At 43.4% G+C, this 16,428-nt stretch overlaps 1 long non-coding RNA gene across 1 annotated transcript in view; it reads right to left on the reverse strand.

The window, feature by feature from the left end:
- LOC146350329 (uncharacterized) overlaps nucleotides 1-16,428 on the reverse strand; it is a 66,288-nt gene that overhangs the window by 3,355 nt on the left and 46,505 nt on the right. The window contains exons 3-4 of the long non-coding RNA XR_014789257.1: nucleotides 12,986-13,020; nucleotides 5,786-5,865 (exon numbers count right to left, since the gene is read on the reverse strand). This is a non-coding gene — a long non-coding RNA (uncharacterized LOC146350329). The remainder of the gene's footprint in view (nucleotides 1-5,785; nucleotides 5,866-12,985; nucleotides 13,021-16,428) is intronic.

The raw sequence follows: 16,428 nt of genomic DNA on the forward strand, positions 1-16,428 counted from the left end.
AATATGTAGGAGGGCTTGGATAATAGAGAATTTAAAGTCATAGAATACTGAAAAGCACAGCTGTTACCCATCTTGAGTGTGGGAGTCCATCTTCAAATACTGCTGGATTCAATACTTCCCCTGATGAAGCTATTTTAGCTGAAGCATGTCATTTGCTTGCCCAAACTGTAGAGGATATTTATAAACAATTGCATTTATGAACACCTCCTGGAACTGAACAGAATTGCCAGTCAGAAATTTGGCACATTTTCAGTGTTGCAATGCATTCTACAAAACAAAATGTGTTCCACAACTTGTGCACATTTCCAAAATAAGCATAAACACATCTTAGTCAATAGGTGAATGTGTCCAAAAAAGTGGATGTTTAAAAATGTGCTCGAAGTGCACACATTAATGCATATTAAAAATACGCACAACATTCAACACAAAACATGTACAAATCTCTGCATGGATTTTTTTGGTTTTCTTTTTAAAGCGAGCTCATGCAGAAGTGAGATGGAATGAACTTGGCCTAAAATAAACTGACAGTCTCAGTAAGAGTGAGGTTGACAGATCTGTCCATCCATAGAGGTATACATTCTAGCCAAGACTTTGTTATTGTGATTTTGATTAATTCCCAAGCATTCTGGAGAGATTTGGCCTCTTGCTTTTCAATTTTCTTTTTATCTGTCCCCTCATATTTCGAGAAGTATGCTCTTTTGAAGTCAAATGTGATCATGCCGAACTTCCTTGACACTTTCCGACTTACATATAAATTGAATTTGATAGTACTGTAGTTCCTGGTTCCAAATGGTTCCATAGCACATATCTCTCACACAAAATCCTGGGCACCATTTAGAATTAAGTCCAGGGTCACCTCCCCTCTAGTTAGGATATCTAGACATTTTACATCTTTGTCCTGAATTTAACATGCATTTAACCAGTCTATGTGAGGGTAATTTTAGTCACCCATTACTATAACCCTTTCTTCTTTGGTTGCCTGCCTGATTTCATTCTCCATCTCAAGATCACTCTGATCATTTTGGTTGGGTGGCAGGGGAGGGAGAATAGTAGGCCTCCAATACTGAATTTCTTTTCTGGCCTGATATTGCCTCCCACAGCTATTTTTTGGAGGAGGCTGCCCCCTTTGAGATTTCACTCTGTGCTCTCTCTGACGTTGCTCTCTCTGTGCTCTCCACCTCCAGCACTTCCCATCGAGTCTGCATCCAGAGATAACCATATCCCACTTGTTCTCTCCATTCCACCAGGTTTCTATTATACCCACTATATCTATGTTCTCCTTGAAAACGTCTGGGATGCTCCCATTAAGCTGCTATTAGCTGTGGGATGGAAGCTCCCATAGGTTCCAATGGGAATTGTACTTCTGGGTCTAATAGCAGCTTTTGGGAGGGGGGCAGTCATCCGGATGATTAACCCCTCTCCCTGCATACTGTAGTTCTAATCCTGATCACATACACATGTATGTGATGACTATTTAACCACTGTAAACGGGCATATACATTGCTTATCCATATGTCACACATAGATCGGCCCTCAGGAAAGAGACATTCTCACAACTACCAGCCAATCCTGAGGTGGGAAACAATTCCTCTTTGCCATCATGCATCCATAACTGATCCTGAAAATGAAATTTGTACTGAAATACTATAATAAGCATCTTTTCTAGGGAAGGGATATGCTCTTTTTTCATTCTCCTGCTTTTTCTCATGCTTCATGCTCATGGGAGAAAGAAGGTTTCTTTCCAACTCACATGCCTCAGTAGCCAAACGCCTTCTGATAAAAGTATCTTTTTACACATTTCCTAAAAGCTAAAAGGGACTTTTGTGGACTCTGTCTTACGATAAACAAGTGAGAGCCCTAATAAAATAAGGATTTTGTTTTCACTGACTATCTTGCTCCAGGAAGTAATACATGGAGAAAATGTCTGAAAGAAAGACCTGCATTAAGGATGATCTGTCTTTGAGATGCATTACCTTGAGCAGCTGCTGTGGCTACAGGAGTCTCTAGGAGACTAATGTTGCCAGGGAAAAAATGTTCCCCTTTCCTTTTAAAACCTGTAAAGAGCAAAACATGTTGCCGGAAGGAGTCTATAGTTCAGCTCCATTGCTGTGCATCCCTCATCAGGGAAGTTTTAAAGTATCTGGATGGTTTGTGGCTGTCCAGCTAAATTGCCTCTCTTTCTGATATCCCACAGACTTTATGGCTACTGTAAGGCACACTTCGTGAATAAATCAAAAAGCCAGGTAACCAGATAGCTGTTTTGAACAGCACATTGTTAAGGTTTCTGTCCTTCGAACCTGACAGCACAAATTTGTAATGAATACCACACACATGGTTTGTCAGAGCTAAGCACAGCCACATTAGTTGATGGGGCAATTAATCAGCTGTATGCTTCATCCCTTTGGACTTAAAAGAGGCATTAGGCTTCTAAAACAACCCCAACAAAACTCCCCAACCCTCCTCTTATAGGATTCAAAAACCACACATACATTTCATGCACAAAAGGGGTAGAAAACAACAAATCTGCTTAAGTGTGCACCTGAAGGCCAAACTAAACATTCAGCAGCAGAGCTATGTGTGATTGGCTTACTTACTTGAGTGTAAGTTTGTGCGCCCCTAATTCAGATTGGGACCATGGCAATTTGGGAAGGGGATTTAAGATTCCCCCCTCCCATTTAACCCCACAGGGTTAAAAAAACAACAACACACCCCATCCCCATTGGAATCATGGCTCTCACTCATGTCTAAATAGCAGTTGTTGGGGAACAACAGTGGGAGAGGGTATGGCTTAGTGTAAGGCACCTTCCTGAGTTCATACAAAAGCTGTTGCTGATGTACAAAATGGCTTCCAAGACACAGACAGGCCATAGCTCAGAGGAAGAGCAATGTCAGGACCCAGCTTCAGCACTGCAGCGGGCCTTGTAGTTTGACTAGAAAAGATCGGCTCAGAAGCCGCCTGGAAGGGCTTGGGCCTATTCAGCCTCTGGAATGTCAGAATCTGTGAGAGCTTACCTCTGTCAGTGTTCCCAGAGCAGAGCCACAGGGAATCACCCAACTCCCTGTCTGCCTGCTGGTCTGGCCTTGGCAAGCACATAACCTCTAGTTGGTGCTGTGGTATAGCAGAATAGTGCAAATACACAAGAGGAAATTGCACTTTCACAATTAAATGCTGCATTTTCCCTGCTCTAAAAAAAACTTGCCATAAGTACTGGTGAGACACAAACGCAAAGCTGGAGACATCATCTACGTAACCCATAAAGAGCCATGAGTAGGGAATGACAAGCACATGATAAATGCCTTGTGTAGAAAAGCCCTTAGACAGACAGATTGTCTGATCTGGTATAAGGAAGCTTCCTAGGATCTGTTAAAATCTTCTACCCGGTCTTACAAAGGGCAGCCTTAGGCTTTTATACCATGCCCAGGAACATCTTTCTCTCTCCCCTTCCTTTTTGGGGGATGAGCATCTGGACGGAAAAAGAGCTCCTGGGAATTTAAAACCTTATTCACTATTTTGTTACATTTTGGTTGTTCCTAATAAACGTGTTACCATGTGTGACATGGGCTACCTCTTATTTTTAAACAGGATGAGTATGAATAGAAAACTTGAAATCCAGCACATCTATTAGAGTTTTTCAATTCTATATTGTGAGTGGCATATATGCTAAATAGAAAAATTAAGGGAAGATAAATTGCTTTGATGGTTTGAATTCTAGGCTAGCAGGTCTTTAGCTTTCATCATTGCATGTGTGTGTGTGTCGCCATCATACACTTCATTCAAAAGATTAGGAGCAAAAGTTCAGTGTATATCACCTCTCTTATAAGCTTTTCTTGATCTCTCTCTTTACTCCAGCAGTAAGTCACAGGGTTAAGATCTGAAAAGAAGAAATCCCTCCCTCATTTCAGACTTCCTGTAGTCCTTTCATGGCCTCAGCATTAAGTGAAGGTCTGAGTTGATGTCTGTACACAAAGTGATTGGATTTATGTGCTATCTCTCCAAAAGGCCTCATTTTTAGCATGCTGAGCTGCTTAAGGATATGGCCATGGACAAAATTTTCTATGTAGGTATAAGGACAGAACAAGATGTTTGCCAGCAAAGCTGGGTCTGGAAACATGGAACATTTATTTATTCACTACATTTCTGTACTGCTCAATAGCCAAAGCTCTCTGGATACTTCACACATGTTAAACCCACCCCCTCCCCAAAACCCCAATATGATTAAATATAAAGCCTTTAACAGTTTAAAACAGAATAAAACCAAAATAGAAAACCAGAATAAACAACAGCAACTGAGTAAAGATCTAAAAACACAACAATGTATTTAAAAACAAAAGTGAAGGACTAAAAAGCCTGAGAAAATAAAAAAGGTCTTCACTTGGCACCAAAAAGACCACAATGTAAGTGCCAGGCAAGCCTCTCTGGCATTCCACAACTGGGGTGCCACCACTGAAAAGGCTGTCTCCTTAGTAGCCACCTGCCTCACCTCATTTGGTGGCAGAACCTGGAGGAGAGCCTCTGAACATGATCTTAGGTCCAGGCAGGTATATATTGCAGGAGATGATCTTTCAGGTAACCAGGCCCCACACTGTTTGGGGCTTTAAAAGTCAATATCAGCACTTTGAATTGGACCAAGAAATGGACTGGAAGCCAGTCCACATCACAAAGCACTGGCATAATATGGTCATATCCACCAGTCCCTATTAATAATCTTGCCGCCGTATTTTGGGCCAGCTGAAGTTTCTGAACCATTTTCAAAGGCAGCCCCACATATAACACCTTGCAGTAATCCAAGCAAGAGGTTACCAGAGTATGGATAACTGTCGTTAGGCTATTTCTGTCCCAATAGGGTCATAGCTGGTATATCAGCTTAAGCTGATAAAAGGTGATTAATGTATAATAAAGGTGCCCAGAATACAGGACACAGAATAATGGGCTCAAGTTACAGGAAGCCAGATTCCAGCTGAACATAAGGAAAAACGTCCTGTTAGAGCAATATGACAATGGGACCAATTCCCTAGGGAGGTGGTGGACTCTCCCACACTGGAGGCATTCAAGATGAGACTGGACAGCCATCTGTCAGGGATGCTCTGACTTGGATTCCTGCACTGAGCAGGGGGTTGGACTCAATGGCCTTGTAGGCCCCTTCCAACCCTACTATTCTATGATTCAATGATTCTATGCTCCATGCCGAGTCCACCTGTGCCTCCGGTGACAATGCTGGATCCAAAGGCATCTCCGAACAATGAACCTGAACCTTTAGGCCCTAAGTTTAGGGGAAGTGCAAACTTCTCTAGAACAGGTTGAACAGCTGTAAGGTGGTAGGAAGAGTATGTTTAGGAGAAGAGAAATGGGGGCAGAGAAAGCTTCTCAGCCAGCTAGGTGTTCTGGCCATGGCCAGCCCTACCATTAGACGAAGTGAGGCAGTTGTCTCAGGCAGCAGATGCTGGGCAGGGGGCAGGGAGTGGCAGCAAAGTGTTGAAAGACAGAGCTGTGTGCCATGCAGCTTACCCTGCATGACACCCCCTTCTGCCCTCCGGTGTGGCGGAGGATGCTGTCGTGTTGCCAGTGCTGAAGTAAGGTTTAACAGTCAGTTCGGTCAGCATCTGTACACGGAGCAGGAGGCATTTCGCCCTTTGCCTCAGGCAGCAAAAATGACTGCAGCCAAACTCCGGTTCTGGCTGTGTCTGTTCTGCTTCCAGAGGAAAAATGGTAGGGGACTAGGGCTGGAGGGGAAATGGCGGCCAGTGGAAGGACCCTTTCCCCATTTGTTACATTGCTGCAAATCACCTCTTTCTCCTCCTGCTGTGCAATTGTTCTGTGGTGATCTGGGTTCCCAGACCCAGGTCTGCTGCTGAATGTCCAGTTCACTGTAAGTGTAAGAAAGTGAAAGAACACTGGTAAGCAAGATTCCAGAGGCCCCTGCAGAAGATGGGGCTGCTTGTAAGTCATTATGGTCAGTGAAATGGATTATTCAGTCACCTCTGCGAGATAATCTGACAATGCTGCTTCTCACATTATAGTCCACATTTTTCAAGCAAAAGGAAAACGCAAAACCTTCTAAGACAGGAAAAAACCAATTAAAGCAAGGCATCTCAGGTAATTTATTTTGGTAATGCAGTCTGTCCAATCAATTTGTATGTTTTTAAAAAAAAACACTTAAGAGAGGGAGGGGAAAGAGAAAAAGGCTTTCCTGCAGATGAAACATTGTACAAAGCAAGCAACTTTTTTGCAAAGTGTCTGTAGATTCAGGCATTTATTCTGGAAAATAGCACTCGAAGGCAAGAGTCAGAGGGAATTATGTTGAAGTTTGTCTTCTTTTTTAATTATAGCAAGAGGGCCTTAGTATTCAGGGATAAAATAAGGCAAAAAAGAAGAGACTGTGCAGGGTTTAAAACTGTACTCAATAACTCTAGTTAAAATAATCTTCAGTTAGGAATCGTTTATCCAGTTGTTGTTGTTTTTAAATGAATGACTTCAAGCTGCATATGTGTGGGGTATTACTGTTGTTTTGCATATTTAATGTTCCTCTGTATAGGGTGGGTAGAAAGTACTCCCTATGTTTTGAAATCTAGCTTGTCAGGGAGAAGGTTCAGCCACCCTGACAAGCTAGCTTTGTATGTGCATGGAATATTATTTCAGAAAGGAGGGTTGCATGTTTGAACATCTAAATGATAGCTTGAAGTAAAACAGTAACAGTGCAATTCTGTACATTTCTATTCACAAGTAAGCCTCAGTAAATTCAATGATATTTAATCTCAGGGTTTAATCCCAAGTGTGTATAGGATTGCAGCCAAAGAGGGTTTTTATACCAGATTTTGAGGGGAAAGGTATAGTGTGTGTGTGTGTGTGTGTGTGTGTGTGTTGTTTGCCAATCCTATCGATCTGAAAATGTCTTACACCCTTGGGAAGCGTGGCTCAATAGATTAGGCTATGGAGCTTTGCTAGAAATAGTATCCCTGGGGTTTGGGTTGAAATCCCACCATCTTAGGCAGTGAGTTTTGTGGAAAACCCCATAAGGCTGTTTTTTTTTCTCGCTTTTCTTTAAGGGAGAGTTTGATGTGGTAATTATTAAACCATTTACTGACAATTCCTGAAAAATTAATAAATGTGAATATATGAGTAATGCGGTCTTCCAGACATGAAGAGTGTTATAGCAGGAAACTATTCCCTAGCTGTGCTTGATTCATGGAACACAGTCGATAAAGTCTATGCAACCACTGTAGCTATGATCTCTTTAGAGAGTAGTCTGATGGAGTAGCGTATACATCAAAGGAATGGAAAAAATGTGTTGTGCGTGTAATCAAATGAGGTCAATTTATCCTCTTCAATTATAGCTTTATTCTAGATATTCCGTTTGTTCAAGTTGTCTGACGAATGAGGTCTGCTTTAAGCCTGAGTGGATATTATCCCATAAGAAGAGATTTAGTAACAACAGTTCCTGTAGGTGTTTTGACCTGAGGCAGACACCTCTGTAAAGATGTAAGAATGGGAGTCTGTCTCAAGGACTTAAAGAAGAATCAGCGTGTGTGTGGGCAGGGGCTTCGTAGCAGCCTATCCACCACTTCCAAAGCCCTGCCGCCCTTGGCAGCCTAGACAGGAGGTGTTTTTTCCCATGGTATTTTTAAAAATTTATCTCCCTTTAAATTTCCCTCCCATTGACACTAATAGGAAAGAAATTTCCAAAACCCAGTCAAGGCTGTCCTAGGTGCAGGGTCTAATCTGGGGGCCTCTTCAGGGGAGAAAGGGAGCTTTGGATCAAGTGGGTCCAATGCTGTCTTTTCCCTGGTATGCCCTGTTTTGGAGCCTACCACTGGTGGGCCTCCTACACCTACAGAGCTCTCCATGGGCTTATCAGGAGCCTCTGGCACAGATGAGCCACAAGTCAGTGGAGCTCCTCCCCTAAGCTCCCTCAATTGCCCTTCCGTGGGGGTTAGTAACTTAGGAAACTGCCTTTTATTGAGTCAGACTATTGGTCCATCCAGCCCAGTAGGGTTTTCTTGTTGTTCAGTCGTTCAGTCGTGTCCGACTCTTCGTGACCCCATGGACCACAGCACGCCAGGCCTTCCTGTCCTGCGCTCTCTCCCGGAGTGTGCTCAAGTCCATATTCATTGCATCAGTGATGCTATCTAGCCATCTCATCCTCTGCCGTCCCCTTCTCCTTTTGCCTTCAGTCTTTCCCAGCATCAGGGTCTTTTCCAGACAGTTTTCTCTTCGCATTAGGTGGCCAAAATATTTCAGCTTCAGCTTCAGTATCTGTCCTTCCAATGAGCACTCAGGGTTGATTTCCTTTAGGATGGACTGATTTGACCTCCTTGCAGTCCAGGGGACTCGTAGGAGGTCAAATCAGTCAATCCTAAAGGAAATCAACCCTGACTGCTCATTGGAAGGACAGATACTGAAGCTGAAGCTCAAATATTTTTTTAAAATATTTGAAATATTGTATTATGCATCATAACCAGTAGGGTTGGCATTGCTCTATTGAGTAGTCTTTTGAGATATGTAAAAGTAAAAACAAAATGAAATCCAAAAGGCATCACTGTGTCCTTCGCAATCTCAAGCCAAACTAGAGTTGGCAGAGAAGGTCACTGAAGCTGAACCGTTTACATTTGGAAAGCAAGAAAATATAATAGATATTGCAGTCCTCCAGTTGCCCAGGAATTGTGAGACAACCGAGGAGATTTCTTACCTCATATGCATTACCCAATTAGGCTATTTTGTTTTATTTGTGTTTCCAAAGTGAGAGATGATGTCTCTAACTCAAGAGCACGTTACACACAAACACACTTTTGGACTAGGCCTCAGCGTGCAAGAGCTCATATGGGCTCATATGTCTCCCAGTAGTCTGGTCATATGAATTGTGGCACACCAAAGATTAATGTTGAGGTAGGCAGCGGGTGAAACACTAGTTCCTTATTTGTAGGTGAACTAGTAATGCAAACCAGTGGGAAGACGGGAGTAGGAGTAGCGGTGGAGCATCACTGGAGGCCCAAGTGGCCTCAGTGGCACCAGGCACCTTTCACCAACTAAGACTGGTGCACCAGCTGCAGCCCCCTCCTGCACAGCAAAAGCCCAGCTACAGTTACCTGTGCTTTGATCACCTCCCGCTTAAACTACTACAGTGCATCAAAGGCTGCCTAGAAACTACAGTTATTTCAAAGCACTGCTGCTAGGCCGCTAACTGGAACCAGCCATTGGGAACACATCTCGCCAGTGCTTAAAGAGCTCCACTGGCTTCTGGTCCATTTCTGAGCAAAATTCAAAGTGCTGGTGCTTGCTTAGCTTTAAAACCCTGCATGTTGAGACGTGGGTACTTGAAGGAACGTTTTCTCCCATGTCAACCTCCCTATTCATGAAGATCTTCCTCATAGGTCCTTGTCCAGGTGCTTCCACCTTACAAATTGAGGTAAGTGGCAATAGAGGAAAAGGCTCTTCAGTTGTGGTGGCCTGTTTGTAAAACTGAGAGGCTCGCCTGCTACCTATGTTAATGTCTTTTAGGCACCAGGCAAAGATTTCTTTCTTTTCCCAGTGTGAAGGAACATAACTGTCTTCCATTTTACCTATAAATAGCATTTTGGATGTTATGGTGTTAATTTTCTTTCTATGTGTGTGCTGAACCAAAACATCCAAAGTTCAGGCCTAGGTGCAGGTAAGTCTACAAAACAGAGAAGGTAAAGGGAGTGAGCAGGTAAAGGGAGTGAGCAGGAGGAGGAACAGTTGGAGGGAGAGATAAGAGGTTGCAAAAGGGTTTTTGTTTACATTGTGGTGCTGAAGACTCTGTCGTTTTGCAAGAAGTAGTTTCAGTTTTGCAGAAATGTGTGCAAAGAGCTTAGCAGAAAGAAATTAGGGAAAAGGTGAGCCCTCCTGATAGGTCAGAGTTACAAGAGCACAGGCTAGCATTAACATATTAAAACTGGAGGCCAAAAAGAGAATGTTTAGAGAGCAGAAGGTTGGAAGGAAAGAAGAATCAGAAAGAGAAAAATCAGAGAGCTGCTTTGGAGAAGCTGCTTGGGAAAGCCACAAACTCTGATAGTAAGATATTGCTGCGAAGAACTTGGATAAAATGGGGACAGTCTAGCTAGAATTAGCTGGATGTGTTTACCTCTCATTATTTTCTTAACCTTTTGGCTCTTATGGTTTTGTATTGTGGTGTGTGTTGTAGCGATGTTGATGTTAAAACCTTTGTCAAGATAATACTTTTTTAATTAACTTTTAAATTTTTTTGTTCAAACTTTGTGGCCTCTTATATTGTTGAGTTGCCCACCCCACATCTAAAAGCTAAGCCGGCACTGCCTAAAGATATTACAAGAGACCCAGAGGGTTTTTAAGGCTGGGGAAAATAAAGGTTTCTACCTGGTGGCAGCAGAAAAGTACCAGCGAGTGAAGGGCAAACAGGAATGAGGCACTCTGTTTTATCTGTGATATTTATATAGCGCTAAATATAATAAAATCCCTAAGTGGTTTACATATAAATATTAAAATCACATTTAAAATACAATATTAAAAACAATTCCATTTACAATAAGAGCAATACAAGGAGCAGTAAGATGGAGCAGCCTGGTTCATTAAATTACAAGCCAGGGAAAGCCTGGGTTAAAAAGTGCATTTTCAGGAGGCATTTGAATGATGCCACATTTTCTGTCTCCTGAACTGAATGTGGGAGAGTTTTCCAAAGAGTAGGCACCGCTACTGAGAAGGCCCGCCATCAAGGTATTGTGTGTGTGGTGACATTCTGTTAATTTTGGAATGACCGGTAAGGCCTCTGATGCTCTTAAAGTTCGGCTGGCTATATATAAGGGAAGGTGATCTGCTAGATACCCTGGTCTCAAGTTGGTTAGGGCTTTGTAGGACAATAACATAACCTTGAACATGGCTCATTGGCTAATAGGAAGCCAGGGCAGTGGTTTTAACACAGATCTTATGTGAGCATAGCTGGGTGTCCCAGTAAGCATCCTAGCTGCTGCATTCTGCACTAGCTGCAGCTTCTGAACCATACACAAGGGCAGCCCCACATAGAGCACATTACTTTAGTCTAATCGTGAGGTTACCACTGCATGGATCAGCATGGCTGGGCTATCCCTATCCAGAAATGGGCATAGTTGCTGTCCCAGTTGAAGTTGGTAATGGGTGCTCCGGGTCATTGAGGTCACCTGGGCCTCCAGTGACAAAGATGGATCCAGGAACACCTCCAAACTACATACCTGCTCCTTCAGAGTGAGTGCAACCCCATCCAGAACAGGCAAACAGTCTAATTCCAGGACCTGGGAACTGCCACCACATACGGACTCTGTTTTATTGGGATTCACCTTCAGTTTATTAGCCCTCATCCAAGCCATAACTGCATCCAGGCACTAGTCCAGAAAATGCACAGCTTCTCCCAGTTCGGACGTCACAGAGAAATAGAGCTGGGTGTCATCAGCATACTGGTGACACCTTGCCCCAAATCTGATGACCGCTCCCAATGACTTCATATACATATTAAATAACATTGGGGACAAGATGGTACCCTGCAGCACCCTGTAGTATAGTTGCCATGGGGCCGAGTTGCACTCACCCAATGCAGTCACACTGCCTTGAGTCCCAGTATTGGGAAAAAGGTAGGATTTTTAAAAATTATTATTATTAATATAATTCTCTGGAACTGACCCTACAACTACGAGTTGAACCACTGTAGAACAGTGCCTCCAACTCCCAACTCATGGAGTTGGTCCAGGAGGATACTGTAATCAGTGGTGTCAAAAGCTGCTGAGAGATCAAGAAGAAATAATAGGGTCACACTACCCTTGTCCCTCTCCCAAAGGAGGTTATCCATCAGGGTGACAACAGCCATATCATCCCAAAACCAGGCCTGAATCCAGACTGGGATGGATCCAGATAATCAGTTTCATTCAAGAGCACCTGCAGCTGGGACGTCATCACTCTCTCGAGCACCTTACTCAGGAACAGGTTGTTTGTGACTTGATGACAGTTAGCATAGATCTCTGGATACAGGGAGGGGTTTTTTTCAGGAGTGATTGCGCCACTGCCCCCTTCAGGGCACTGGGGTCTGCACCATCATGCAATGATGCATTCACCACTCCCCCGATCCATCTGGTCAGTCCCCCATGGCTAGTTCCCTGCAGCTAGTTTGAATAAGCCATGAAAGGCAAGGGTCAGGAAAGCATATGGTGGGTCATACAGATGCAAGTGTCTTGTCCACATTTTCAGGCTCCAAAAATGGAAATTGATCCCACAAAACAGGATAAAATGATGCACTGGACACTTCAACAGACACTGCATCAATAGCATTAAGGTGAGTCATTTTATCCTCAAAGTGTCTTGCAAACTAATCACAGTGGGCCTTCGAAGGTTCCAGTATTGGGTTTCATGGAAGCAACCCCCAAACCATTTGAAAAAGCTTTACTGGACAGCTACTCACGGATGCACTGGAGGTGGCAAACTAAGCCTTCTTTGCTGCCTTTACCACCACACAGTAGGCACGATTATATGCTCTTACATGTGCTCGATCACCTTCAGGATGAGTTTTACACCACTTACTCTCCAGCCATCTTCTGCTCTGTTTCATTGCCCGAAGTTCCCCAGTAAACCAAGGAGCCTTCTGTGCTCCATGATGCTGAAGAGGGCACTCAGGAGCGATCGTGTCAATGGCCCATCACACCTTACCATTCCATAGCATGACAAGGGCCTTGACAGAACTGCTGGCTCTGGCTACTGAAAAATCCCCCAGGGTGTTCAGGAATCACTCAGATTCTGTAAGACTCCAGGGGTGGACCATCCTAATGGGTCCCCCACCCTTGCAGGGAGGGACTGGCACTGTGAGACCAAATTTTACCAGGAGGTGGTCTGACCATGACAACACGGTGATTTTAGGGATGTGCGAACTCACCCCCATCTGGGTTCTCCAGACTCCTGCCCAGCCCCTGACCCTGCTCGTTGGTCCCTGGACTGCACTCCATCCTCTCCCACTCTCAGCAAGAAGCCCACACTCACCCCAGTGGCCTTGTTGAGCTCCGCGGTCGCTATTTCTAAAAAAAAAAAAAAAAAAAAAAAGGCAATTGCAAAAACGCACATTTTTGTATGCATGAAAATGCGCATTTTTGTGAATGCACATATTCTCATGTGTGAAATCTGCATTTTTGCAAAGGCACACATTAGTGGGTGTATGGAAATGTGCATTTTTTTATGTGATTTCCACCCCCACAATATCCAGACCACACCCCTCACACCCAGAGGCAAAGATCAAGTCCAGGGTACTCCCTGCCCTATGCGTTGGGCCGGTGACAAACTGAGACATCCCCATGGTTGTCATGGAGGACATGAAGTCCCAAGCTGGTCCTGTTAAGGCTGCCTTGGCGTGGATGTTGAAATCTCTCAGGACCAGAGTCCTAGAGTTCTTCAAGACCACACCCGAGACTGCCTCAGCCAACTCGGTCAGGGAGTCCATTGGGTAGCAGGGTTGGCAGTACAGCAATAGCACCCCTATCTGCCTCTTTGGCCCAACACAAGGTAGGTACAGTCCCTCATAGCTTGTCCCTGGGCAGAGGGGTTTCCTGGTGAGTGCGATTGAGCTTTTATGAGTCAAGGTGACACCCCTGCGCCCTGGCCCTCCAGCCTGGGCTGGTGCTGCACTGAGTAACCAGGTGGGCAAAGCTATGTCATGTCTACACTACCTATGAATGAGGTCTTATTATGAACCAACCTGGCATTCACCAACACCACAACCAGGCCAGAGGGTGCAGTAGCCACTCCATCAGGAATCTGCGAGATGGGGAGAGGATCAGAGAGGGAAATGGCTTGTAGCCATCTGGGTCCCCCACCACTCCAATGACATTTCCTCCCCATCATTCCATACTGTCCCTTACCCATGACAACTTTTATGTGGGTGTCCTCTACCTCCATATCACCCTTCCCGACACATTCTGGCTTGTAACCACTCCTTTCCCCAGAAATTAGCAAGAAAAGAAGAGAAAAAAAAGAGAAGGAAGAAAAGAAAGGAATGAAAGAAAAAGAAAGGGGGAAATGTTTAAGTGCCACAGGCCAAGCAGTAATAATTCTGCTGGCTAAGAGATGTAAACCAACTGGCTGAAATATAATAATAAAGCCCAGTACTATTTGGCTTGTTCTCCATTCCACATGTGAATTAGGGCACGGCTGGTCCCGTGACACCCACACTCTACATGTTTGATGTGTGTGTTTTTAAAATTTCTAATGTGATTGCAATCCTACACCCATTTACCTGAGAGTAAGCTCCACTGAACTTAAGAACATAAGAAGGGCCCTGCTGGATCAGGCCAAATCCAGCATCTAGTTCAGCATCCTGTTTCCCACAGTGGCCAATGAGATGTCTCTGGGAAGGCTACAAGTAGGTCATGAGCACAACAACCCTCTCCTGCTGTTGTTACCCAGCAGCTGGGCCTCAGAGGCCTGATGTAGAATGAAGTTCTACAAGTTTTATTTTTATCAGACTTGTGCTACAGCAGGAAATGGGATAATCCAGCATTGCTGCAGGCGGGAACATCCACAACTTCTTTTTGCCTGCAAACTTTCCTTGTTTCCTCATACCTCAGCCCCTGCCTAACATGACTTGCTATGGTTCCTTCCAGGGTTTGGAAAGAGTGTTCCAAAACGTTGAATCCAGTTTTCCAATGTCTACTGCTGATCTTAAAACAGTCTTTTGACTGAAAATGCACCTGTCTGTATAATGCATGTTTAAACATGCTATTTGGCCTTGGCAGTGTTCCTTTCGGATCTTTCATGCATGCTCCTTCCATACTGCTTTATGCATTAGGAAGGTTTCAGCATAAGCATCATGGTCATTCTTCCAACATTTCATCACTTTGTGTTTTGTTTTGCATTCAGTAGAAAAGGAATGCCCTCTAAGCAATTCTGTTCGAAAGCTATCTTTCCATGGTATAAGGCTTCTGTACTATTTTGAAAGATGGGCAAAAAAAGGGAACATCCGACTTGATATTTTGTACGTATTCTTCCAAGACAGATTTTGTAGGTACTTCTTCTATGATAGATAGACGAAGAAAAAGGGCAATATTGATACTCCATGTATCTCACTGAAAAAGTGCATATACAGTCATACTACCTAATCTCCCTGCCTCCCCACTCCCCCGCCAATCAGGACTGTTGCAAAATGGAATGAAACATTAAAGCTTCAAAGCTTAGCATCAAAACTTTTTATTTTGCTTTGCTTTCTAGTCTTGAATATGATGAAGTTAACACTTTACCATGAGTGCTGAGACTACTAACAATGCTGTCTAGAAAATAAAAATACTATTTTGAGAAATAAGATGCAGTCTTATAGATGTTTAGACAAAAAAAAGTCCCACAATTCTTAGCATTCCCCAGCCAGCATGGCTGGCTGAGGAATGTTGAGAGTGTAGGACTTTTTTCTGTCTAAACATGCATCAGATTGCACCCTTACTGTCTTAATGAAAATGTGCAAAAACTTGAATGATGCCCCAATTGTGTTGCCAATGGAACCGAAATTCCCTATAGATGTTTTCAGTGCAATCTTATGTATGTCTATTCAGAAGTAGGTGCCATTGAGTTCACTGGGGCTTTCTTCCAGGTAAGTGTGTATAGGAATATTTATTTATTTATTACATTTTTATACTGCCCAATAGCCAAAGCTCTCTGGGCAGATCACAAGAATTAAAACCATAAAATGCGGACAATAAAATACAGAATATTGTATATTGTAAAATACAATATAAATATTTAAAAGTTTAAATCTACAATATAAACATAAGAATAATCAGCAGAAGCTAGCTGCAGTGCAAAAATTTAAAATACACTACCAGATAAAAACAAACTGAAAAACCTGACATCAAAATGAGCACAATACAGACGCCAGGCGGACCTCTCTGAGAAGCTCATTCCACAACTGGGATGTCATAGCAGAAAACACCCTCTTCTTAGTAACCACCCACCTCACTTCCTTTGGCAGGGGCTCCGGGAGAAGGACTGCTGAAGCTGATCTTAGGGTCTGGGCAGGTATATATGGGAGAAGACGGTCCTTCAGGTAGCCTGGTCTTAATGAACTTAGTAAGACTACAGCCTTAATGAACTTTGATGCAACCTTATACTCATTGAATGTAACAGGACTAAGTAGACATGCATAGGATGGTGCCGTGAAGGACTAATATATCATTTGCGGAGATAGGTTGCCATAGAATCAGAGTTAGGAGAAATCAGGTGAATCTTTATTTCCAGTCCTCTGCCATGTGATACAATAGCTCTTATCTCTAAAACACCCCCCCAAACTTTACAGTTTTTGTCATGATTCTATTTTTGTCCATTCTAAAAACACCTTAGGCTACTGTTCCCATGCTACACTGGTCTAAAAATTTAGGAAATTTGTCTCAGTGATAGATTTGCTCAGTGATACCTGTTTTTCTTCTGTGGTTATGAACAGCTTGAAG

Source organism: Heloderma suspectum, chromosome 3 (assembly GCF_057233095.1).
Source record: "Heloderma suspectum isolate Gila_16-S chromosome 3, 16-S_ref, whole genome shotgun sequence".
In the NCBI taxonomy this organism is placed as follows: domain Eukaryota; kingdom Metazoa; phylum Chordata; class Lepidosauria; order Squamata; family Helodermatidae; genus Heloderma; species Heloderma suspectum.